The sequence below is a fragment of the Schistocerca americana genome, chromosome X (genome assembly GCF_021461395.2).
Source record: "Schistocerca americana isolate TAMUIC-IGC-003095 chromosome X, iqSchAmer2.1, whole genome shotgun sequence".
Taxonomy (NCBI): Eukaryota; Metazoa; Arthropoda; class Insecta; order Orthoptera; family Acrididae; genus Schistocerca; species Schistocerca americana.
The window spans coordinates 428,728,885-428,756,453 of record NC_060130.1 but is presented as its reverse complement, the minus strand read 5'-3'; the positions used below and the strand labels follow the sequence as shown (position 1 = coordinate 428,756,453).

General features: G+C 42.0%; 1 protein-coding gene and 1 pseudogene across 1 annotated transcript in view; one reads left to right on the top strand and one right to left on the bottom strand.

Annotated features, from left to right (window-relative positions):
- Positions 1–27,569, top strand: part of LOC124555571 (metal cation symporter ZIP14-like) — a 222,960-nt gene that overhangs the window by 76,264 nt on the left and 119,127 nt on the right. The gene's annotated exons all lie outside the window — the stretch shown is intronic.
- On the bottom strand, positions 16,629–16,746 carry LOC124557214 (annotated as a pseudogene).

Below are 27,569 nucleotides of genomic sequence, written 5' to 3'. Positions count from 1 at the left end.
GTTCCCACCTGGAAGCGGCAGACGCCAGCGGTAGCCAATGACGGACAGCCACTGAGGTACAGGGCGAGACCCACCGAAACGCCCGGTGCGTTTGATTAACTATATCTTACACCTACATGAAGGAAAGACGAAGTTGTGTGAAGACATACCATGATTTCACTTTCTGTACAATGTACTCTTTCACACATTTCATTATTCATGTTTTCTCATTTCACCATAAACAGATTTGATGACTACCGTTCATGATTGTTCACTATCTCCTAACACATTGAAACAATGTACGACAAAAGATATTATTCAGATAGTTAAGCGAGACAAAAATTTAAAATATGATACGGTAGCAGGTACACGAAAACAGTAAGAACACAAAGGCTTGGGGGGAAGGGATGAAAGTGGAAGCCACCAGATAGAATTTCGCACAGAGCATAATGTAATCATCGCCAGCACCTTGCTTATGAATCATGAAAGAATAACACATATTTGGAACAAAGTTTTCGAAACCAGATTTTAAATTATAAGACATTTCCTGGTGCAGACGCAAACCTACAATAATTTATTGGTTACGAGCTGCGGTTTACAACTAAAGAGGCAGTAAACGGTGGCAAATTAAGGAAATGGAACTTGAATAAGTCACCGTAATGCAACGACTGACTGAAACAGAGGAAGGAATCCGCTAGAATACCAATGGATATCTTTGAGAGAAGAAGTGGTCAGTGCAGCAGAGTATGTGAACGGGAAGAAGGTACAGTAGAAATCGCTAGATAAAACGTGATATATTAAATTTGACACGAGGGAAAAATATAAAAATGCAGCAAATAAAGTAGGCCATAGGAAATAGAAATGTCTAAACATGACGTTGACAGAAAGTCCAAAATTGCAACGCGATTTTGCACTTGGAAAACATAAGGGAATGAAAATGAGAAAGAACAAAGAAAACTTTGCTCAAAGGAGAAGCAACTGTCAAGAACTCATTTGGCAAGCCAGAACTAAGCAAATAAGAGAAGGCTAGAAAGTAGAAGGAATATGTAGAGAGGAGAGGGGGAGGGGTTGTACAAACTAACATAAGCACAATGTCAGATTCCTGAGAGATGTCTGAACACGCAAGGCAATACTGATCCTATCACTTAGCTAAGTAGACACACTGAAGAACTGCGAAACTGTGTTTACAGCATTTGCATGTTAAGAGAGAGATTTTGACAATCTTCATTAAAACATTCTTTGAAGCTCTGGAGATGTCATCGATAAAACACAGGGCCACAAGATTATCTACAACTTGTACCGAAACCAAACTGCATTTCTAAGACTTTCAATGACTGGAAAGGGAAGCAGTAATTGAGAAGGCAGAAGTAGAGAGGATATAAAATGAAGTCAGTGAATAGCAAGAAAAGCGTCCTGAAAAAGAAAATTTGTTCACATCGAATATAAATTCTAATGATTGGGTACTATTTTACAAAGGTATTTGTGTGGAGTGCAGCCTTGTATGTAAGTGAAATGTGGGCGATGAACATTTCTGTCAAGAAGACAATGGACACTTTCAAAACGTGGTGATCAATAACAATGCTGAAGATTAGATACGAGGATCGTGTACTAAAGAAGAGGAACGGAATTAAATAGAGGAGGAAGAGGAAATTACGGCACAACTTTGACTACAAGAGGGGTAAGTTGACAGGACATATTGTGAGGCGTCAACGAATGGGGACAAAGGGGTTGGGTGATAGTATTCTGATAATAATCATCTGTTGAAATGCTATTCTACTAGTTTATCTATTAATGTAAGCAGTGAATTTACTCTTCCATGCACTCCTCCACAAAACATTTAAACCAAAACTGAAATCAGCTGAACACCAAATCTTTCAACCACTGTCTGACAACTACTGCATTCACTTTCAACTTTCTATAACTATCACTGGCTAGCCCCACACACATACAGATATAAGGAGAACAGAAATAAACAAACGTTAGTTTTCAGCATATAATTCTTTAGGTTGGCAACATGTACACAAACAAACCAAACAGTAAGGGACATAAGGTGAACACACTAGTTATGACTTCAATTCAGTGTTTTCGGTAAAATGTCTACAGCTAGTGACAGAAGAAAAAAGAGCGAACATGAAAATGTGCTTATGTTCCACAAACTAAGTTTTAGTTCAACCTCCAGCATGTGACCAGGTGAGGGGAAACGCAGATGTCCGCCAAAAACTCTATTCACTGTAAGTAATCAGTTATTCACGTAAAAAAAAAGTGAACTGTTTTATAATCTGCAAGTATCACATATCAAAACAAAACTGAATCATTCTAGATTCCACCGAAGATGCCTTAAAGTAAAAGGCAAAAAGCGTCTTGAACCAATAAAGTACACTGGATATAGAAAAAAACGTTTGCTACTTCCAAAGGAAATAATCAATAGCTGTGGATACTTAGCAAATTACATCTTATGACATACCAGCAAATTAGTCTCGGTTTAACTTCTCATTCCACGTGCTATTAAATGGCGTTTAAAAAAATTCATCTATCCCTTCCGAAAAACTGTAGTTTCTTTCATATCTCGGTAGATAAACAGATTTTGGATATTTACCACGACGAATAACGAAAAGAAATTCGGTCCTTTATCGAGAGAAGATATCAGGCTGTAACATGACCAAGAATCAAATTTTTCAACCGAATAGTTTCCTTGGAATCGGATGATAAGTATTTCATAGCCTTTAAGGCCGGTTCCCACTAGGGCTGCCGCGCGTCAAAACCGCGCGTCAGCGGCGTGGTTGCCATGGAAATGGCGTCAGCGGCAAGGCGCGGCGGGCTCTGCGTCGCGGTTTGACCATGTCGAACCGCTTCCGCTGCCGCGTGACGCGCTCCAGGTGCGCGCCGCCAATCACAGAACGCGCTGAGTGTGACGTCAGGTACAGAACCCCCGGCCACACGAACTTTCGCCGAACCGCTGGCGCGGCCGCGGCGGCAGCTATGAAATACTTATCATCCGATTCCAAGGAAACTATTCGGTAGAAAAATTTGATTCTTGGTCATGTTACAGCCTGATATCTTCTCTCGATAAAGGACCGAATTTCTTTTCGTTATTCGTCGTGGTTACTTGCTGTATCGCATTTACGTAAACCTTTACACGAAATTTGAATGAGTGTGCAGAGGTAAAAACGCATTGCGTGGACTTTGCGTACAGTTCATTTTAGGTAATACATTATTGCGTATGAAATTTAGTCAACATATCGAAATTGTTTTTAAAGGTGAGATCAGATCGATAGCTATCACCGTTCTCGAGATATTGAATGATATGTCGGCGGACGGCTGTGCCGTGACCGCGCGCAGATTGCTCGCGGCGCGACCGGTATTTCGTCCTGCTTGTCGTAAACCGTGTGGTTGTATCAAACGCAAATTTCGCAAACGGTTCAAGAAATCGAAACGTGTTTTTTTTTTTTTGCAAACGATTACTTGTGAAAAGTCATGTATTTCGTCGCATGATAAATATCCTAAATCTGTTTATCTACCGAGATATGAAAGTAACTACAGTTTTTCAGAAGGGATAGATGAATTGTTTTAAACAGCATTTAATAGCATGTGGAATGAGAAGTTAAACCGAAACTAATTTACTGGTATGTCATAAAATGTAATTTACTAAATATCTGCAGCTATTGATTATTTCCTTTGGTAAGTAACAAACTTTTTCTTCTTTATCCAGTGAACTTTACTGATTCAACACGCGTTTCGCCTTTTACTTTAAGGCATCTTCGGTGGAATCTAGAATGATTCAGTTTTGTTTTGATATGTGATACTTGCAGATTATAAAACAGTTCACATCTTTTTTTACGTGAATGACTGATTACTTACAGTGAATCGAGTTTTTGGCGGACATATACGTTTCGCCTCACCTGGTCACATGCTGGAGGTTGAACTAAAACTTAGATTATGGAACATAAGCACATTTTCATGTTCGCTCTTTTTTCTTCTGTCACTAGCTGTAGACGTTTTACCGAAAACTCTGATTTGAAGTCGTAACTACAGTGTGTTCACCTCATGTCCCTTCCTGTCTGGTTTGTTTATGTACATGTTGCCAATCTGCAGAATTATATGCTGAAAACTAATGTTTGTTTATTTTTGTTCTCTTTATATCTGTATGTATGTGTGGCTAGCCAGTGATAATTATAGAAAGTTGAAAGTAAATCCAGTAGTTGTCAGACAGTGGTTGAAAGATTTGGTGTTCAGCTGATTTCAGTTTTGGTTTAAATGTTTTGTGGAGGAGTGCATGGAAGAGTAAATTCACTGCTTACATTAATAGATAAAATAGTACAATAGTATTTCAACAGATGATTATTATCAGAATACTATCACCCAACCCCTTTGTCCTCACTCTTTGACGCCCCATAATACGTCCTGTCAACTAACCCCTATTGTTGTCAAGGTTGTGCCGTAATTTCCTCTTCTTCCTCTATTTAATTCCGTACTTCTTCTTTAGTCACACGATCCTCGTATCTAATCTTCAGCATTCTTATTGATCACCACGTTTTGAAAGCGTCCATTGTCTTCTTGACAGAACTGTTTATCGTCCACATTTCACTTACATACAAGGCTGCACTCCACACAAATACCTTTGTAAAATAGTATCCAACCATTAGAATTTATATTCGATGTGAACAAATTTTCTTTTTCAGAACGCTTTTTTTGCTATTGACAGTCTTCAGTCAGGTTTGTGTCTGCACCAGGAAATACCTTACAATTTAAAATCTGGTTTCGAAAACTCTGTTCCAAATTTATATTATTCTTTCGTGATTCTTAAGCAAGGTGCTGGCGATGATTACATTATGCTCTGTGGAAAATTCTATCAGGTGGCTTCCACTTTCATCCCTTCCACCTAGCCTTTGTGTTCTTACTGTTTTCGTGTACCTACTACCGTATCACATTTTAAATTTTTGTCTTGCTTAACTATCTGAATAATCTCTTTTATCGTACATTGTTTCAGTGTGTTAGGGGACAGTGAACAATCATGAACGGTAGTCATGACATCTGTTTATGTTGAAATGAGAAAACATGAATAATGAAATATGTGAAAGAGTACATTGTACAGAAAATGAAAAATTGGTATGTCTTCACCCAGCTTCGTCTTTCCTTCATGCAGTTGTAAGATATAGTTATTCAAACACACTGGTCGTTTCGGTGGGTCCCAGCTCGTACCTCAGTGGCAGTCCGCCATTGGCTACCGCTAGCGTCTGCCGCTTCCAGATGGGAACGCCAATTCCGCGAGCCGCCGCGTCAACGCGGAAAACGCTTGCCGCTGCCGTTGCCGCACGCCGCGCTGCCGCGCTCTAGTGGGAACTGGCCTTTAGTGGGGACCGGCCTTTACCGCAGCTGCGTAATGCTCGAACGCGAAGTACCGTGCGCAGAGTTTAGCAAGAGGTTAGTTAGTGTTCGTGATACCGGCGAACCCACAAGCTGTCGTGCGACACCTCCGGGAGCGGTCTGGAATGACGGCTAAACTGCGGCGATTAAATGTCAAAGAACTAGAACTCTTGAAAGTCGTGACCGGTAAGCATCAATATTTGCGGTTATTGGACGAACTTCTATACACGGTAAACGATAGCACATGACGCTTTCTTTATTCTTATCCTTATATCTTTCAACTTCGTTGCAGACATCATAGACAACTTCGCAGATGAAGGTGTAATAAATGTAGAAGAAAACAGTGGGTTGACGTTGGGTGCATGTGTACAAGAGGATAACGAGGGCGATAATGAAGCTATCATTGCACCACCGTCGCATCCGTCGAACACTTTAATTGCTTCGACGGGGCATGGGAGTGCAGTCAAAGACATTGCTTTGACGATATAAAATCGTCGAATACTTCTTTTCCCGTGCCCGTAACAGAGGAATATATGCAACGGACCGTTGCGTTTTGGAAAAGTGGAAACAAGGGGAATCTGTCTTTCAAGACTCTCAAGAAGAGCTTTAAATTATTAAAGCAGAAAAGGGATCTGTATTTTTGGAATAAATACGTCGAAAACCGTGGCACGCATCGCCAAAAACTTGCAATAGTAAATACAATCTGTTTAGATAAATTTAACAATGCATATAGCGATAATTTCGCGATCCACGACGTTAACGTACAATCGTAGGGAATTCAAGCCGCAGTGGAGGGGAGCCTAAATGATTTCGTGGCATATGCTGGGTGGTAAAGAAGAAATACGGTATTGTGTCTCGAAAGATAACCCATGTTCTTCTTCTTAGCGTGCCTGTCCGCTTCGGACGTTGGCGATCATCATGGCTATTCTGTCTTTATCAGTTGCAATACGAAACAGTTCTTCAGAGCTAATATTAAACCTTGATCTAAGTTTGTCGACCCAGGAACTTCTTCTTCGTTCCGGAGGTATCTTTTACTCGATTTTACTTTGCAGGATACGTTGAAGCAGCTCATATCGTTTTGGATTCCTCATGAAGTGGCCAAGGTATTGTAGTTTGCGACACTTGATAATGTTGATCTTCTCTGGGCTTTTGTTAACTCGACGTAGAACGTGGACGTTTGTCGCTTTCTGAGTCCATGATATTCTCAACATTCTTCTGTATAGACACAGTTCAAAGGCTTGGAGTCTGGCAGTGGTTGCCTTTGTAAGGGTCCATGTTTCCACACGATACTAGAGAACTGAGAGCTCCTGAGGAGCCGCATTTTTGTATTCATGGTAAGATCGTGACATAACCCTTGTTACAACACCAAAAAGCTATGTGATGAAACAGCCATAATTACTGCCTGTGAAAAATTCGTCGCCGACACCAGAGCTGTTATGGAAGCGGTCGGTAAACAGAATGTATACAATATGGATCAGACTGGGTTTAATTTAGAAATGACGTCAGGTCGAACTCTTGCGAAAAAAGGGACAAAAGATGTCATCACAGTCGTGCAGTCCGTCAGTAACACAACTCATACCTACACAATAATACCAACGATATCTGCAGATGGACACTTGCAGTCACTTCTGTTTATTGTTTTAAAAGAGTCGATCGGATCGTTTGTGCCACGTATCAAACAATTTTTTTTCACGCGGACAATATTGTAGTTGTCACCTCATCTTCTGGGAAAGTGAACAAGGAACACTTATAAAAGTGGCATGAAGAGGTGTTTTATAAAATCATCCGAGATGATAACAGATCAGTTTTAATAGTGGACTCGTTTTCTGGTCACAAAAGTTTGTCAGTGCATGAAGGACACGGAGTAGAAGACACCGCCGTTTCCATATTGCCACCAGGAGGTACAAGACACTGCCAACCGCTAGACATATTTGGTTTCCGCGTGTTCAAGGGGTTTATACGGAGGTTTACCAACTCGGTACGACTTCTGAGTATCGATGTAAACTTTGCTCATCAGAACACCGTCCTGCAAATACAGTCGCTTCTTTACAGGCAGTTATACGCACCAGCGTTTAGGTTAGTCTTCCAGTACGCGTGGTAACGAAGCGGCTACATCAGTGACCGGCCAGAATACTGTGAATATCCAGTTAAATACTGTTTCGATGATAGTAAAGTGCGCAATTTATAAGGTGTAGCGGGTGTCAAAGATCCCTTTGCTTTGAACATTTTTATATTGCGATTCATAAATGCACTGGAAACGAAAGAGACGGTTTTCCAACATGTTGTTGTTGTTGTGGTCATCAATCCAGGGACTGGTCTGATGCAGCTCTCCATGCTACTCTATCCTGTGCAAGCTTCTTCATCTCCAAGTAACTACTGCATTCTATATCCTTCTGGATGTGGTTAGTGTATTCATCTCTTAGTCTCCTTCTACGATTTTTACTCTCCACGCTGCCCTCCAATACTATATTGGTGATCCCTTGATGCTTCAGAACATGTCCTACCAACCAATACCTTCTTCTAGTCAAGCTGTGCCACAAATTTCTCTTCTCCCCAATTCTGTTCAATACCTCCTCATTAGTTATGTGATCTACCCATCTAATCTTAGCATTCAACATGTAGTGTTGCGTAATTTAATTTTGAATATAATCGATGAATGTTTTTTTTATATACAGGGTGTTTCAAAAATGACAGGTATATTTGAAACGGCAATAAAAACTAAACGAGCAGCGATAGAAATACACCGTTTGTTGCAATATGCTTCGGACAACAGTACATTTTCAGGCAGACAAACTTTCGAAATTACAGTAGTTACAATTTTCAACAACAGATGGCGCTGCAAGTGATGTGAAAGATATAGAAGACAACGCAGTCTGTGGGTGCGCCATTCTGTACGTCGTCTTTCTGCTGTAAGCGTGTGCTGTTCACAACGTGCAAGTGTGCTGTAGATAACATGGTTTATTCCTTAGAACAGAGGATTTTTCAGGTGTTGGAATTCCACCGCCTAGAACACAGTGTTGTTGCAACAAGACGAAGTTTTCAACGGAGGTTTAATGTAACCAAAGGACCGAAAAGCGATACAATAAAGGATCTGTTTGAAAAATTTCAACGGACTGGGAACGTGACGGATGAACGTGCTGGAAAGGTAGGGCGACCGCGTACGGCAACCACAGAGGGCAACGCGCAGCTAGTGCAGCAGGTGATCCAACAGCGGCCTCGGGTTTCCGTTCGCCGTGTTGCAGCTGCGGTCCAAATGATGCCAACGTCCACGCATCGTCTCATGCGCCAGAGTTTACACCTCTATCCATACAAAATTCAAACGCGGCAACCCCTCAGCGCCGCTACCATTGCTGCACGAGAGACATTCGCTAACGATATAGTGCACAGGATTGATGACGGCGATATGCATGTGGGCAGCATTTGGTTTACTGACGAAGCTTATTTTTACCTGGACGGCTTCGTCAATAAACAGAACTGGCGCATATGGGGAACCGAAAAGCCCCATGTTGCAGTCCCATCGTCCCTGCATCCTCAAAAAGTACTGGTCTGGGCCGCCATTTCTTCCAAAGGAATCATTGGCCCATTTTTCAGATCCGAAACGATTACTGCATCACGCTATCTGGACATTCTTCGTGAATTTGTGGCGGTACAAACTGCCTTAGACGACACTGCGAACACCTAGTGGTTTATGCAAGATGGTTCCCGGCCACATCGCACGGCCGACGTCTTTAATTTCCTGAATGAATATTTCGATGATCGTGTGATTGCTTTGGGCTATCCGAAACATACAGGAGGCGGCGTGGATTGGCCTCCCTATTCGCCAGACATGAACCCCTGTGACTTCTTTCTGTGGGGACACTTGAAAGACCAGGTGTACCGCCAGAATCCAGAAACAATTGAACAGCTGAAGCAGTACATCTCATCTGCATGTGAAGCCATTCCTCCAGACACGTTTTCAAAGGTTTCGGGTAATTTCATTCAGAGACTACGCCATATTATTGCTACGCATGGTGGATATGTGGAAAATATCTTACTATAGAGTTTCCCAGACCGCAGCGCCATCTGTTGTTGAAAATTGTAACTACTGTAATTTCGAAAGTTTGTCTGCCTGAAAATGTACTGTTGTCCCAAGCATATTGCAACAAACGGTGTATTTCTATCGCTGCTCGTTTAGTTTTTATTGCCGTTTCAAATATACCGGTCATTTTTGAAACACCCTGTATGTAAAGCTGACACTATTAAACTGGAGTACTCTTGTAAGAGTTCCACTATATGGGTTTAATTTCGTACTATTATTCCCTCCTCCGCTTTTCACCCTTCAGATTTTGGGGGACTCACTGTTGCACAGCACTTCACGTTCGGGCATTACGGCGGCCGCAGTGAAGGGGGACGCGTGACAAGTAACCCGAGCGCGCGAATGTTTAAAAGCTGTACGTTGTGAGGGCCATACCTACGTAGTATCTGCATATGGCCCGAATTTTCGAGTGAGATCGATTGGTAGGGTTGATATTTAGCTCATGTGTTTTTTACCAAGGAAATATGAGGTCAAGCGGATGAAGTTCCCTTGTCAGATATTAGGTTCTTATTTGACTGTGAAAAATTAAACTGCTCTACACAACAGCACTTGCACTTGACATCCACTTGTGCTGAAAACATTTCGATAACGCACAGAATCTAAACCTACTATTGGCCTGAAAATTTATTCATAGACGTGTCCCAGCAGGAAACTACTGTAGAAATGGAAGTAAGATACGACCGAAAAAAGTTGTATTATTTGTCAATAAATGCTGTTAAATTTACGTAGAAGCTGACACATTCTTTAGACAGCTCCTACCACGTACATAGGCCGAAGCAATTGCTACAGTTATTTACCACACAGATAGCGATATCTTCCAGTTCATCACTTTGCAACCTAGTAAAAAACCTGCGAATTGTGCTACACAAATTTGCGCATTTGTAATCGTTAATTTATGAGTTTCATGATGAACTCGCGGCTTATAGGATTTTCACTTCTTAATTTAAACTATAAAATTCATTAGAGGTGAGAATCGTAGATTAGACACCTCTATACTTTGTAAGTACAACAATGTATCTATCAACCAAACCAAAACTTAAAAATATGTTTTAGAAGTGCAATAGATCTTCAGTGACACATTTAACAAGCTACTAGTATTTGTTGGTGGCCTCCCAGCATATAAATACGAAGGGGATTAAAAAATTGTGGTAACAAAGTGTTCGCATGAACAAAAAGTGTCAAAATAAATTTTGCTGCAACTTTGTCGAGTATCAATGGTTCTCATTTCATTAAACATATTCTTCATGTTTGTCCATTCATTTGTCCCACTGGTGCACCCAGTGTACAATGTCTGCACAGAACTAATGTGCATCATGTTCTGTGAACCACTTCATTACATTAACCTCTCTTTTTTCCCATTTTAAAAATGGTATTTCTCTGCCAGTCCTATTTGTAGACCTGTCATATTTATTGACCATACATACATGCTTAAATAATTCTTTTTAATAACTTTAATCCAATTTGTTATGAAAGAGGTATGGTTCAGTTTTTGGGCAGTAGTTGTTTTGTGTGCTGTTCTCCTTGTACCATCACTACATGATTTAGGTGCAGCCTAATCCGGGATTATATAAGGATGTCGTTACCAGATCCCTCATCGCGTTTCGTCATTTACGAAGAAGATTAAGGTTTAACATCTCTTCAAAGACGGGATAATTGGAAACGGAGCAAAAATTTTGATTGGGGAAAAGATGGGGTAATCGGCAGTGTCCTTTCTAAAGGAACTGTCGCGGCACTCGCCTAAATATATTTAAGAAAACCATGGAAAACATTGATGTCGATGGCCGGCCGCGGATTTGAAGTGCGGCCTTCCCGAATATGTTGTTGTTGTTGTGGTCTTCAGTCCTGAGACTGGTTTGATGCAGCTCTCCATGCTACTCTATCCTGTGCAAGCTTTTTCATCTCCCCGAATATATAGGGTGATTATAGTTAAACTTTAAAACCGCCGTAGAAATAACACCACTGGTCAGAATGACGTCAAATTGCAACGGAATATTATCGGAGAAGGGGGGAAAACGTATGGTAGAAGAAAAACATTGTAACAAAACATTGGAAGTAACGAAATGTAGCAATAGATGGTGCTGTAAGCATCGTAATTTAATAGTGGTCGACTACAAATGACGAATGAATCATACAAAAATGCCCAAGGTGTACGTTTGACGTTAAACAGACTGTAATACCCAGTGGGCATGGGTGTGCAGGTGTGATACTGTTAGTTACGTAAGCCCATCCACAACAGCAAGTTCATATTACATCGGATGGGAAAAATCGGTTTTTAACTGTCCTGAGGCCAAAAAGCGCATAAAAAGCATCAATCAAAATCAAATCGGATTTCTAATTTCCGTGTGACTGGTGCAAAATATGTTCAACATGCTGTCCACCGTTTTCTGCAAGTTGAAATCGAGAAACAGCATGTTCCGCAACTGTTCGAAGTGTTTCCGGGGTAATGTTCAGAACGTGTTGCGCAATGCATGCCTTCAATGTAGCGAAGTTCGCAATCGGAACACTGAACACAGCATCTTTCAGGTAGCCCCAAAACCAGAAGTCACACGGATTAAGATCGGGACGGCCAGGCTGTAGGGAAATGGCGGCTGATAATTCTAGAATTTCCGAAATAGCGCATCAGCAGCTGCTTAACTGGATTTGCAGTGTGCGGAGGTGCGCCATCTTGCATAAAAATGATCCCATTCACACATCAGCGCTGTTGGAGAGCCGGAATGACGTTGTTGCGCTAAAGACAGTCATAGCTCTTACCAGTTACGGTACAGATAACAGGACCCGGAAGCACCTTTCTCTTCGAAAAAATATGCCCCTATGATAAACGATGCTGTAAACCCGCACCACACAGTGACCTTTTCATGATGAAGTGGCACTGGTTAATTTGCGTGTGGATTTTCCGTTGCCCATAGTCGACAATTCTGTGTATTGACATGTCCTGTCAGATGGAAGTGGGCTTCGTCTGGCCACAAAATCTTCCGCGGCCAGTCACTGTCCACTTCCATGTGAGCAAGAAATTCTGAAGCAAAGGTCTCTCTTGCTGGCAGGTCAACAGGAAGCAACTCGTGCACATGGGTAATTTTGAATGGACAGCAAAGAAGGATGTTTTGTAGGATTTTACGCACCGTGCTCACGGGTATTTCCAATGCTCGGGCAATTCGCCGTGCACTACACGTTTGCACACCACCACTCGTCTTCTCCTGTATTGCTGTGGTCATTGCTTCCACTGATGTCGAATCAATTCGTTTTCTCCCTCTACCTGGTCGCACACCAAAAGAAACCGTCTCTTCGAATTTCCGAATCATTTTCTCCAGACTCACGGCAGTCATCGGGCTGACGCCTTTTTTCAAACCCTCCAGTGTCCGGAACTTCTGCAGAGCGACGTGTGCACAGTCATCATTCTTGTAATACAACTTTGCAAGCAGAGCGCGATCCTGCATTGAGACAGTCGTGGCGAACGTCGCAGACGCGAAAGGTGGAAAAGCCGTATACCCGGCGTGTTCGTACCAACTTCAATGGGTCGTGCGCATGACAGGTGTTTCCATTTACGTATTCTGACACATACACGCCATCTATTGATCGATTTTCACACAACTTTTTTCTTCTACCACACGTTTTCTCCCTTCTCCGATAATATTACGTTGCAGTTTAGCGTCATTCTGACCAGTGGTGTTATTTCTACAACGTTTTGGAAGTTTAATTATAATCACCCGTATATAGTACAGTAAAGAAAAATGCAAAGTCGCACACCAAAAGAAACCGTCTCTTTGAATTTCCGAATCATTTTCTCCAGACTCACGGCAGTCATCGGACCGACGCCTTTTTTCAAACCCTCCAGTGTCCGGAACTTCTACAGAAGTAAAGTCCGCATGTGAATGCCAATTCTGTTTACATATTACATTAAAGGTTTTGTAGCATTTATTACATTCAACTTATAATCATGAATAGTACATCAAATGAAAGAGCAAATCAAATAGTTTCGTCTGTATACATGTTCGTAAGGGGAAGAGTACAACATGACAAAGAGTGACTGAAGAACTTGTTGAACGAGTGAGAGTTCACGCGCAGCCCAAGAAATTAGTTCGGAAGGCTAGTCCTTAGTTAGTCTGTGTGGAGACTTTTAAGGAGACGCTTAAAACTACGGCGTTATCGTTTGTAGCTGCTACAGGTTTTAAAGCTTACAGACCACGATTTACGTTTCAACTTTGCGAGCGAAATGTTGCTGCATGACGAGGAAGATTTTCTGGACGTGTCGTCTTCAGTGATAAATCGACATTTCACCTAAGTGGAAATGTGAACACACATAATGTGCGCATCTGTGGGAGCGTGGGGGGGGGGGGGGGGGGGTTCAGGAAATCCCCACAAGATGGTCCGGTTGCAACGAGACTCCCCTAAATTGAATGCTTTTGAGCCATATCACGGCGGAAAGTTTATGGGCCTTTCTTTTTCGGTGAAGCAACTGTAACTGGTTTTTCTTATCTTGATGCGCTATAAGAATGGCTCTATGCTTAAATGGAAGAAGCGAAACCACAGAACTTTATATGGCAGCAAGTTAGTGCGCCGCCTCATTCTCATAACCCAGTACGCGATTGGTTAACCGACGCTGTGCCCGACCGCTGGATTGAGCGCAAGTGGCCGGTTGACAAAGCTTCTTTCACAAGACCATCACGTTCACACACAATCTGACCACATACAATTTTTACCTTTGGGATTTCATAAAGGGTCATATGTGTACGCCTCCGCTACCAGCGGGTCTACCTGATTTTAGAAACAGTAGTGTTGCAACAATTATACTAGACGCACTGAGCAAGGTTTGAGAAGAACTCACCTATCGACTCGATGTGTGACGAGTGGTGCTCACAGTCAATAATTTTAAGAAAAGCTGTTTGAGTTTCTATTTGATTTGATGAATTATTTATAACTATAATTTGAATGTAATAAATGCGATAAAGCCTTAAAACCCATATATTGAGTTTGAAACACCCTGTATATAGAATTTATAATATTTGACGTCGTAGTCAATAGCTCATACACCTACGGACAGATTGTTTTGGTTACTGATTTCAGCATCTTGTATAGTTTCATCAAGTGACCATATAGTTAGCGCTCGCGTATAGAAGAAAGGGAGGAAGATTGACATTTAACGTCCTGTTGACGACGAAATCAGTAAAGACGGAATACACGGACGGATTGGAGAAAGATAGGGAAGGAAACGGAAAGGATAAGGTCTTGTGGTAGGAGGAGTAGCAGAAATACCAGACTGCAGTCCCAAAGTTTTGGGTTTCGATCCTCAGTCGGTCTTTTTTCTCTTACTGACCGCTTCTTTCACCTCAGCAACGACTGCCAATGATTTAGATATGAGAAAAATGCGAATTTGCAACGTGGTTTGGAGTGCACATTAAATATTGGGTCCCCATATGCAAACAGGAAGACGCAACTCTCAACGGTATTCCATGAAATCGGTTTTGGACATTTTAAACGTGTTTTTATACTTTGTATGGTCGCGACTGGTCAAGGAGGCCGCAGCCGAGGGAATAAATGGTTCAAATGGCTCTTAGCACTATGGGACTTAACATCTCAGGTCATCAGTCCCCTAGAACTTAGAACTACTTAAACCTAACTAATCTAAGGACATCACACACATCCATGCCCGAGGCAGGATTCGAACCTGCGACCGTAGCAGTCGCGCGGTTCCAGACTGTAGCGCCTAGCAACTACATGCAATTCCTTTGTGTCTTGATTGATAATGGCTGCTGGAACAAAATGTCCGGAAGAACAGACACCACATATATAACTACGTAAAATGTCCGGAAGAACAGACACCACATATATAACTATGTAAATGATTATTTAAGAGACATGGACATAATATACGAATAAATAAGATACAAATATCTTCTATCGAAACATATGTTCCACAAGATTTAGTACCGCTTTCTTATAAATTAACCTGCAGTGGCGAATGGAATTATGTGCCTTTAATGTGAAGCGTCTTCGAAGTTTTGCATTAAAAGGACAACCGCCAGTCTTCAAGCTTTACCACACTGTTTCGAAGTGAAGGTTTATCTATAATCTGTACAGAAACCAAACTTCAGTTACAAGAGTCGAAGGATGAGAAAGGCGGAATTTAACAGAAAAGGCAATGAAAGACGTTTGTAGCCTAGCCCTCAACTCATTCAATCTATACTCTGAGGACCAGTGAAGTAAACTAAAGAAAAATTTGGAAAATGAATTGAAGTCCATGGGGATGAAAATAAAAACATTGTAATTATTTTAGAGGCGGCAAAGGACTTGGAACATCAGGTCAATGGGTATTGTCTTGAAGAGAGCTTATATGACGAAGATCAATAAAAGTAAAACAAGCGGAATGGAATATGGTCGAATTAAATCGGGAGATAGTGGAAGAATTGGATTACGGAACGGGACACTAAAAGTAATATTCGAAATTTTCTATTTGGGCTGCAAATTAACTAACGATGGCAGAAACAAAAAGGATATAAGCGTAGACTGCCAGTAGTAACAGAAGCTTCTTTGACCAAGGAAAAAAAGTTAGTACTGAATATAAATGTGTTAGGATGTCTTTTCTGAAAGCATTTGTCCGAAGTGTGGCATTTTACACGGTCCAGACACATTAATGTGACCACCTGTCGACAGCGTGAATAACCACCTATTGCAGCGTGCACATTCAGGAGAGTCAGAGAGGCTCTTGAAGGTACCGGCAGGTATGTGGAGCCGTTCTCACTTCAGTGACCTAGCCAGCTGCGCTAGGTTTCGCGGTTCAGGATCCATGGCACAAACAGCACGATCGAGGTGTCTCACAGATTCTCGATTGGGTTTAAATCCGAGGGGTTTGGTGGTAAAGGGAGTATGGTAATCTCGTCTTGGTGCTCTTCGAACCACGCACGTACGCTGCGAGCTGTATGACAGGTTGCATTGTCCTTTTCGTAGAAGTTATCGTCTCTCTCTCTCTCTCTCTCTCTCTCTCTCTGTCTGTCTCTCTCTCTCTCCCCCCTCCCGAACAGGCCGTGAAGGCCCAACGGTACTGACCGGCCGCCGTGTCATCCTCAGCTTATAGGCGTCACTGGATGTGGATACGGAGGGGCATGTGGTTAGCACACCGCTCTCCCGGCCGTATGTCAGTTTCCGAGACCGGAGTCGCTACTTCTCAATAAAGTATCCCCTCAGTTTCCCTCACAAGGGCTGAGTGCACCCCGCTTGCCAACAGCGCTCGGCAGACCGGATGATCACCCATCCAAGTGCTAGCCCAGCCCAACAGTGCTTAACTTCAGTGATCTGACGGGAACCGGTACTACCACTGCAGCAAGGCCGTTGGCTAGAAGTTATCGTGCCGAGGAAAAAATAAATTGCATGTATGGGTAAACACGTTCCCAAGGATAGATGCGTATTTGTGTTGATCCGTTGTGTCTATCAGAATGACGAAACCACCCGGGGAATGTCACGAAAACATTCCCCAGACCGTAACGCTCCCCCCTCTGGCCTTGACCCTACCGATGATCGTTGCAGAGCCGTAAACGCCAACAGTCAACTGTCCAATAAAGCGTAAAACGTGATTCATCTGAGAAGACCACCTATAGCCACTTAGTGCAGATCCATTTGCGGTACTGGCGTGCAAATCCAGCCTTCATCGCCTATGAACAGCAGTCAGCATGGGTGCACGAACCAGGCGCCTACTGTGGAGACCCGTAAGCAGCAACGTTCACCGAACGGTCGTTGTGGAGACACTGACAGTAGCCACGTGGTTCATCTGGCCTGTCAGCTGCTCACCAATTGCACGCCTATTCGCCTGTACACCACGCCCAGTTGCCTTGCATCGCGTTTGGAGGGAACCATTTTGCCACACACACTATATTTTAACCGCGGCGGCACGTGAACAATTTATAGAATTTGCCGTTTCGGAAATGCTTCCACCCTTGGCCCGAAAGTCAATGATCATGCCGTTTTGGAAGTCAGATAATTTTCTCCGTTTTCCCATTATGACAACGACTCCACTATTTTCCGCGTACCCCGACACGCTTTATATACTCTGCACTGCTGCTGCTGCCACCTGCCGTCTGTGAGTGGTTACTGTACGTTGTGTCGAACGTCGGTGGTGGTCACATTGATGTGGCTGGACCGTGTAGTTAGTACAACAGTACAGACAAGAAGAGAAGAAGACAAGCTTTTGAAATTTGGTGTTACAGAAGAATGCTTAACATATTTACAAAATGAAGAGGTAGGTTAATACGATACATCCCGAGGAACCAAGGAGTAATTAATTTGATAAAAAATGTAGACAAAGACCAAGGCTTGAATACAGCATGTAGGGTGGGGTGATTGTGCAGAGATGAAGAGATTTGCGCTACGTAGATTATCATGGAGAGCTACATCAAACTAACATTCGGGCTGAAGACTACAAGAATAACTCTCAAAATGATATCATGTAGCTTTGCATGCTCCAAGACATTTATCTTGTCTTGGTTAGTAATACAGAACGAATTTCTTTGCTAGGGTATTGAAAGAAATAATTTGTCTTTGGTATTGAAGCAGTTACCATGAAGAAATAACTGTGACTGGTATTAAAAACCTTCCTCATAGTTTTAAAACATTTACTTTCACTAGGTAGCATACAAAAGAGTTTCATAGCCGTACATTCCAATCCTTGACTTTCGATCTTTGATGGACTCACGCTCTGCCAAGGGTCTCAAGGAATATGGGACTGTACGAACATATATATGATTCTGCAAGTATGGAGTTGATAGAATGGATTTTGCTGTGTGGATGGATCACGGATCTCTAGAAGTAGTTGCGTTCAAAAATGTTTCAAATGGCTCTGAGCACTATGGGACTTAACATCTGATGTCATCAGTCCCCTAGAACTTAGAACTACTGAAACCTAACTAACCTAAGGACATCACGCACATCCATGCCCGAGGCAGGATTCGAACCTGCGATCTTAGCGGTCGCGCGGTTCCAGACTGAAGCGCCTAGAACCGCTCGGCCACTCCGGCCGGCTAGTAGTTGCGTCTGTAAGAGCATCTCATGATGACTGACTGGATACTTTGGTGCGATTCTTGTGGTAGATGAAATACGAGTAGGAATATAAAACCTGTCCCGATGTTGCAAGCGATCTTTGGCTACACATTCTGACTTGTGAACAATTACTCTATATTAAATCGTTGATCTACTAACAAGTATTATAATACTAATGTGTCAGATTTTGAGCTCTTGAAGTACTGACAGGTGTCTTGAAAAGGAATAAAAACTCTCGATTGTGGTATCTGCAAAGTGAGTATTGTTGTTATTCTCACCGTCAAGCAGACTAGCTGATGTGACTGTGACACAGTGAAAGAAGACTCAGTAGTATCAACTGCCAATTGGTGATTCGCAACAAATAAACCGTAGATAAGTGATATACTCGTGAAGCTAGTCTGTCTGCCAGCATCTAAAACTCAGCATGAATGTATACTTACACCTGTGGACACTATTACCTGCAGAGTTTGAATGCACTTGTTTCGTTCAATAAATATTAAGAGGTTCTGGAGAATCGGATGTCACAAGTGTGATGTCTCCTGAATAGTCAAGATGCTCCAGGATAATTCTGTTTCTATCGCCATAACATACACGTAAAATTTTCTTGCTTTGTTCAGAAGCAACTGCAGTTACAGCTATGCCGTGAAGCAAATTGTTGGATTCCCTTTCCAGATGTCCTCGAAGAAACATACGTTTGTTGACAGTTGACAAATTCTGGTCTGCATCGACTGAGGATCCGAACTGTTGCCAGAAACGATTTCAATGCACCGTGTCAGCGGAAAACTCGATCGGTGGTAGTCGAACTCTGTAACTGTATGACTGAGTGGAAATCCCAGAAGGCGTGCAGTCGGTCATGGCGCCTGAAAGCCTTCCTCTCAGTACTGTGTTCTGCCTTCTACATCGTACGCTTCACATAGTTCGTATGATCTTCACACAGTAAGACATCGACTTTGTATTCTGCATCATCAGGTAAGTCTTGGATAGCGTCTTCCAAAATCCTCAAAATCCTTAAACTAGCAACAGTGCAATGCAATCGACTGCCAACGTAGTCTACTTCTTTCTTGCGTGCGAATGTAATTAACGAAGCACGTAGCTTTGGAAAACTGTGCTCCTCAGTCAGCCTAGAAAGACAGTCGATTGGTTCAGTTTCTTTCATTGCTTTCAAAAAAATAGCCCGTCGCTATGCAAAAGCGGAAAAAAGTGTATAGGGGTTTTCAACGAAGTCAGAAAAAAGAATGTTTCTGTACAGCATTCTGCAGCGCACCTGTCAAAAAAAAAAAAAATTAATGAATGTGTGAAGTCCGCAGCTCGTGGTCGTGCGGTAGCGTTCTCGTTTCCCACGTCCGGGTTCCCGGGTTCGATTCCCGGCGGGGTCAGGAATTTTCTCTGCCTCGTGATGACTGGGTGTTGTGTGCTGTCCTTAGGTTAGTTAGGTTTAAGTAGTTCTAAGTTCTAGGGGACTGATGACCTAAGATGTTAAGTCCCATAGTGCTCAGAGCCATTTTTGAATGTGTGAAGCAGAGAATGTATTCTTCGTATTTATTTATCTTCTTAATTGGTGTTTCTAAGACGCTGTATTTCGCACTCATGTTGCTGGCATTGTCATAGCTTTGCTCAAGACAATGCTTGAAATCAAGTCCACAACTCGTGGTCTAATGGATGCCGGCACGGTACCTCACCGTGTTCGGTCGGAGGGTTAGCTGCCCTCTGCAATAAAAAACTAAGAGAATGGATCAATGATGAGCATGAACAAGCGTCATGGGACGTCCGCCCCGAAAAAATACAGCGAACAATAACGAACAAAATGAGGGCAGAAAAAAAAGTGGTTAGCATTGCTACCTCTGGGTCATGTGGTCCTTGGTTCGATTCCCGGCCGTGTTGGGGATTTTTCTCGGCCCGGGGAGTGTTTATGTTGTCCTCACCTTTCCATCATCATTCGGGATAAATGGCGAGACGGGACAGAGTAACGATCGGGAATTTGTGTGGGCGCTGATAACCGCGTCGTTGAGCGCCCCACAAACCAAATATCATCATCCTTGATATCAATGTCATTCTCACTTTAAAAATATAGCAAGCTATGGACGAGTTGCTCGGCAGTATGGCCTTCCATGTCCAACCTTACAAAACTTTCCACTGGTCCTGATCGCAGGACAGAGCACATTATCAGATTATCAGAGTCAGCTGGTCCACATGCGATATATTTAAAGCCAAATCCAGTGAAACACAATAATATTTCCAATTCTTAATTTCACAAATAATATGATCCCGTATGCTTCATGCAATTCAATGGGTAAATGTTTTTGACAAATGTGTCGTGAGTTTCTTTCCTTTATTTGCATGAATATACCTAAATGATTTCCATTGTGAGGTGACCCAACAATTTCATCACTACCCCGAAACGCAAGACCTCGTTCTGCTAAAAAGTTATGACTGTAATAATTCGTTCTAAATGTCTGTTAATACGTTTGTTCGGTCTCAGTTTGACTCACAAGTTGAGAACCGACACGTGCAGCCTTGTCTTTGCGCACTAGCAACGAAATTATCGCTTGTGGAATGAGATTTTCACTCTACAGCGGAGTGTGCGCTGATATGAAACTCCCTGGCAGATTAAAACTGTGTGCCGGACCGAGACTCTAACTCGGGACCTTTGCCTTTCGCGGGCAAGTGCTCTACCAACTGAGCTACCCAAGCACGACTCACGCCCCGTCCTCACAGCTTTACTTCTGCCAGTACCTCGTCTCCTACCTTCCAAACTTTACAGAAGCTCTCCTGCGAACCTTGCAGAACTAGCACTCCTGAAAGAAAGGATATTGCGGAGAGCACTTGCCCGCGAAAGGCAAAGGTCCCGAGTTCGAGTCTCGGTCCGGCACACAGTTTTAATCTGCCAGGAAGTTTCAAATTATCGCTTTTCTACGTGAAGTGCTTTCTTCAGGCGTTTTCAATAAAATATTTGCGTTCTTCCAGTCATCTAATCCATCTTTCTTAAGCCGTGACGAACCATATGAATGCGTATCCTTGCAAACAAAACAGAAAAGGTTCCCTTTAGATTATCAATAACACAACCAATCTCCCCCGTGAGTTTTATTCGGTAGCTTATGTCTACACGTGAAAAATTACTTTTGACAGAATCGTGGTTTATTTTCTTTGTCGTACATTTTCTTTGAAGTCAAAAAATTACTGTTAATATCTTACACTTACGTATTTCCATTCGCAATCCAGTAATTTCAAAGTTGCTCAGCCATTCTCCAATATAGTTAGAATATAAATTACTTTCGTGTGGTTTTTGGCGCGAAGAACATGGTAATAACATCATAACATGTGCTATACTTTCCACCTCTGTTTGGCTTGAAGAATACGTCTTCACGGACGAGAGGGCTTGGATGACGATGCGGCTGAACTGAGAGGACTTCCTGTCCGTTCGACAGTAGTATCACTTGTAAAACATGTGGCTACATCGGAAAGAGTTGCAAATTATAATAAATATTTTATACTGGGCCTACTGCCATCATCTGTACAATAAAATGCAACTTCTATATTTTATGCTTCAGTGTGTTTAGATTCAGCAACACCATTGTGAACATCAAAAAACTGGCAACTTATGAGTTTTTGATACAACAGGTTTTTTTTTCATTTCATTTTTTGCTTTGCGCTTTGCACTTCTAGGTCCGTAGTATCGGTCCGTATCTCTAGGCCGACTGCTCATGTTGACTACTACCTCTATCTGCGTAGAACTAAAAATAAATTACAGAATAAAATGGAATTCTGCTATTTAATCCAGCCGGCCGCGGTGGTCTAGCGGTTCTAGGCGCTCAGTCCGGAACCGCGCGACTGCTACGGTCGCAGGTTCGAATCCTGCCTCGGGCTTGGATGTGTGTGATGTCCTTAGGTTAGTTAGGTTTAAGTAGTTCTAAGTTCTAGGGGACTGATGACCTCAGATGTTAAGTCCCATAGTGCTCAGAGCCATTTGAACCATTTTGAACTATTTAATCCGATGGCGATACACATCGGCATTATAATTTACATCCATTTTGTACAGAGTCCAAGGCCAGTTGGCTGTATCATGTCTCGTATGGGAAGACCGAAGTGATGAATTCGACTTTCTGAAACTACCTATGCAGTGGTGTAAGATTGGGTCCTATGTTTCGCAGCCCTCAGTTGTTCATCCTGGTGGGCCCTCGTTTGCAAAAAAAAAAAAAATGGCGAAAAATAATTTCTTGGGATACAGTAGACCCTCTAAAATGCATAGGACCGCCTTAGTCTCTCTGTACACAGACAGTAACGTTATGAAACAGCAGAGGGAAACGGCCAGGCTGAGTCTAACATGGACACAGCGACACGTTCGCAGACACCTGTACACATTCGTTCTGAACCGACAATGTACTGCGGTGAAGCTACACGAAAATTACATTCGTTGAATAACGCCGTGACAGAGAAAACAGATATGCCCAATCACTAACAGATACAACTATCAACAAAGCTCTCGACAGGAGAACAAAGCACTTGAAGTTACGAGAACAAGTGTCAATAATTTTCAGAAAAATCAAAAAGAAAATCTTTCAAAAATTAATTTATTTATTTTCTTTTATGTGTGAAAATAAAAGTAACTCACTCTTTGGAATGTACTAGTAGAGCGACGTATATGTTGACATGTCCCCAAAAGCATGTACCGTAAATAAAACACCATGATAATATCTGTTTATTCATACAGTACACCCACAATCACCATTTTCTTTTTTTTAAGTCGTAGAACGAATACAAAACATTAAAATGACGATTGTGGGTGAACCGTATAAGGTAAACGTGTGCTATCATGGTGTTTTATACACATATTCTTGAGATGTACATTTTAGCACTGCGTCATCCTGATGTAACGTTAGGGTTTTGTAAAATATTGTAAAATAGTGTACAGGCGGCATAATTTCCTCCGAGTTCATTCATTTACATCGACACAGCTTATTCGTTGTCCTCTCTAAGCTGCAGGGCCTAAGCTACTGAATTATATACCAAATTGTAGATCTCAAAAAAGATCTGCCTAATAGTCCATGACAGCCTATATTTGTCTCGTACGGTTCACGCCTACAACATTTTTCTGCTTGATATTTATGTGACCCCCTCACTTTCCCGGCTGGGTCGGGGAATTTTCTCCGCCCAGGGACTGGGTGTTGTACTGTCATCACCATCCTATCACTCTCATCGACCGCAGGTCGCAAAGTGGCGTCACATTGAAAGACCGGCACCCGGCGAACGGTCTGCCCGACGGGGGGCAGACGATTAAAAAAAACTTGTAACGCATGTGTTGCAAAACGTCACGACCTGAAAATTTTACACATGTCCAAAGAACTTTCACATCAAAAAGTGACCGAAGCTCTAGGATCGTAAACTGCACGTTGTGAGTGCAAATCCAGGGCACGCTAATTTTTTAATAATCTTAATGGAAATGATGTGGTCTTTCTTTGTATCCGTACAATTTGGTTTCAAAAATACTTATTTTTTAATTCCATCGCTTGTATTTTTGTGGCGACGAACACGCTGAAGTCTTTTCTTCAATTTCCTGAGGGTAGTACATGCACTTTAGAGTCGATCGTTGCACCACGAGGAGGGCATCAAACAGAATAGCCCCTTCAGGGTCCCAGAAGGCCGTTGTCATTATTTTACCTTCTGAGGGTGCGGCTTTGAACTTTTTCTTTGGAGGAGAGGTGGTGTGGCGCCACACCATGGATTGCAGTTTTGTTTCCCGTTCGAAGTGATGAACCCATGTTGCATCACCTGTGACGATGTTCGACATACTGTATTCACGAGTAAATGAATTATAACGATGAGGTTTTATGATCAGATCAAACACCGATCATTGATACGTACATTGTTATATACGTTGCACTCAGAACCCATTATTTTAACTTAGTATGGTGCATAAACAAAACAAATAAGCTTGTCTTATTCTTCAGTGCTTCTTGTTTCCCTATCGGAAAACTTCACAATCAATAGATAAATTACGCTTCAGTCTCTTAATATGTTCTACTGATTTTAAACAGTCGTATTGTGTCTCATTAGTCCATAGTGATCGCCAAAAAACGACACAAAATAATCGAAGGTACCGCGAAACTACAATACATACAGCAATAGTCCACCAACAAGAAAGCAACATTCACTCTAGTATAAAAGTACTATAAGAAAGGTAAATACACAGTAGAAAGAATGAACAACTGTAATAGACCTTACAAAAATAAATAAGATTTTTGTTAGTTACTTTCTTTTTAGCAATCATAGAACACTATTCCAACTGCTCGGGTTATTACGGTCAACTCGGAGAATATTAAAGAATTCTCTTGTAAGCTTTGCAGTGTTGTCAACTTATGACATATAATGTATGGAGTGGCCAGTGCTCGCTTTTAGAAAAAGAGTTAAAATTGTTACTACTTATTGTAGATATGGGCACCATCCTAGTTTGCGGGCCCCGTAACATATGCTAACTCTTGTTGCGTGGCTAATCTAGCGCTGATAATAGGTGTAAAATAAAGCACAGAGCTATAATACAGAGATGCTAAATGAATCACCCTTAGTTGTCAAGAGAGCAATGTGTGAAGCCTTCGGAGACTACCGTAGCAGAATACTGTTGAAAGATCTTTCACAACACCCAAAGAATTTCTGGTCGTATGTAAAAGCTGTTAGTGACACTAAAATTAGTGTCCAGGCACACATGGACGAGACAGGAACTAAAATTGTGGATAGCATAGTAAATACAGAAATGCTCACCTCCATTTTCAGAGGTTCCTTTACAAAGGAGAACCCAGGAGTATTGCCCATTTCTCGAACCAGTGAAAGAGTGAGTGAAACATATATTAGTGTCAGTGACGTTGAGAACCAACTGAAATCGTTAAAACTGAACAAAACTCCAGGGCCTGACGGAGTCCCTATCAATTCTATACTGAATTTGAACTGATTTAGTCCTTCCTTTAACTATAATCTACCGTAGATACCTCGAACAAAAAACCGTGCGCAGTAGTTGGAAGTTGCTACAGGTCAGAACCAGCTACAACGTGGGTAACACAAGTGATCCACAAAACTACCGTCCAATATTCTTCGCATACATTTGTAGTAGCATCTGAGAACATACGACATATTCTGAGTTCAAACGCAATGAAGTATGTCGAACAGAGTGCTACCTTGCATGGATTCCGAAAACATTGATAATATGAAACGCAACTTGCACTTTTCTCACACAATATACTGAAAGACGTGAGTCATGGCAATCAGCTAGATGCTGTATTTATCGATTTCCGAAAAGAATTTGACTCAGAACCACATCTACGCTTAATATCATAAGTACGATCGGATAGGGTTCCAAGTCAAATTTGTGACTGAATTGAGGATTTTTTGGTAGGGAGGGCGCATCAAGTTGTCTTGGATGGAGAGTCATATTCAGATGTAGAAAAAAAGAAAAATTAGAGTTTAACGCCCCGTCGACAACGCAGTCATTAGAGATGAAGCACAAGCTCGTATACGGAGGGAAATCGATTGTGCTCTTGTCAAAAGAAACATCCTGGCATTTGCCTTAAGCGATTTAGGGAAATCACGGAAAACCTAATTATGGTTAGCCGGACATGTATTTGAACTGTCGTCCGACCCAATACGAGTCCAGTGTCTTAACCATTGCACCACATTCCTAGCTGCAGATGCAGAGGTAACTTAGGATGTACTCCAAGGAATTGTATTGGGACCCTTGCTGTTCATTTTGTATATCAATGAGCGTGTAGACAATATTAATAGTAACCTCAGACACTTCAAACGATGCGGTTATCTATAATGAATTACTATCTGAAAGAAGCTGCGCAAATATTCAGTCAGACCTTGATATGTTTTCAAAGTAGTGTAAAGATTGGTAGCTTGCCTTAAATGGTCTGAAATGTTAAACTGTGGGCTTCGAAAAACAAAAATACGTAGTGTCCTATGACTATAATATCAATGAGCTACAACTGGAATAGGTAAATTCATACAAATACCTGGGTGTAACAGTTTGTAGGTAGCCTATATGAAATGGAACGATCACATAGGTTCAGTCACAGATAAAACAGATGCTAGACTCTGGACTATTGGTGGAATACTAGGAAAATGCAATACGTCGGCAGAGGAGACTGAAAAAAAAAAGGTTCAGATGGCTCTAAGCACTATGGGACTTAACATCTGAGGTCATCAGTCCCCTAGACTTTGAACTACTTAAACTTAACTAACCTAAGGACATCACACACATCCATGCCCGAGGCAGGATTCGAACGTGCGACCGTAGCAGCAGCGCAGTTCTAGAATGAAGCACTTAGAACTGCTCGGCCACAGCGTCCCGCGAGGAGACTGCATAGAAAACACTTATGCGACCCATCCTAGAATGTTGCTAATACTAGGGAAATACTATGCGTCACCAAAGGAGACTGCGCAGAAAACAGTTATACGACCCAGCCTAGAATACTGCTTAAGTGTGTGGAACCCGTACCAAATAGGACTAACAGTGGATATTCAACAAGTACAAAGAAGGGCAGCACGAATGGTCACAGGTTTGTTTGATGTTGGAAAAACGGAACTGGCAGACGCTTGCAGATGGGCACAACCTATCCCATGAAAACCAAATTGGAAAGCTTTTAGTGCCTACTTTAAGTATTGAATCTAGGCATATATTACAACCCCTTACATATCGCTCCCATAGAGATCACGAAGACACGATTAATTACATAGCTCACAGAGACATTTAAGGAATCATTCTTCCCTCTCTCCATACGTGAACGGAACCGGAAAAACCCTAATAACTGGTACAATGGGACGTACCCTCTGGCACGCTCTTCACAGTGGCTTTCAGAGTATACTGCAGATATAGATGTAGTTGCAGAAAACCATTGTCTCTTCTCTTCACATACATGCGCAGCTCTTACAGATTCGCATGTAACGAGACACGCTTTGTACATGTTTGATACTATTATGCCCATTAATGACAAATTGTTGAAACCTTATTCAGACTTTCATATAGTTCTGCTGGATTATTACCTAAAGTATACCAAATATGTCTAATTAATTTCTAAAAATGAGCGTTTACTTTTACCATACGTGTTTCGTTTTACTCCCTTAATACTTGGCTAGTGGT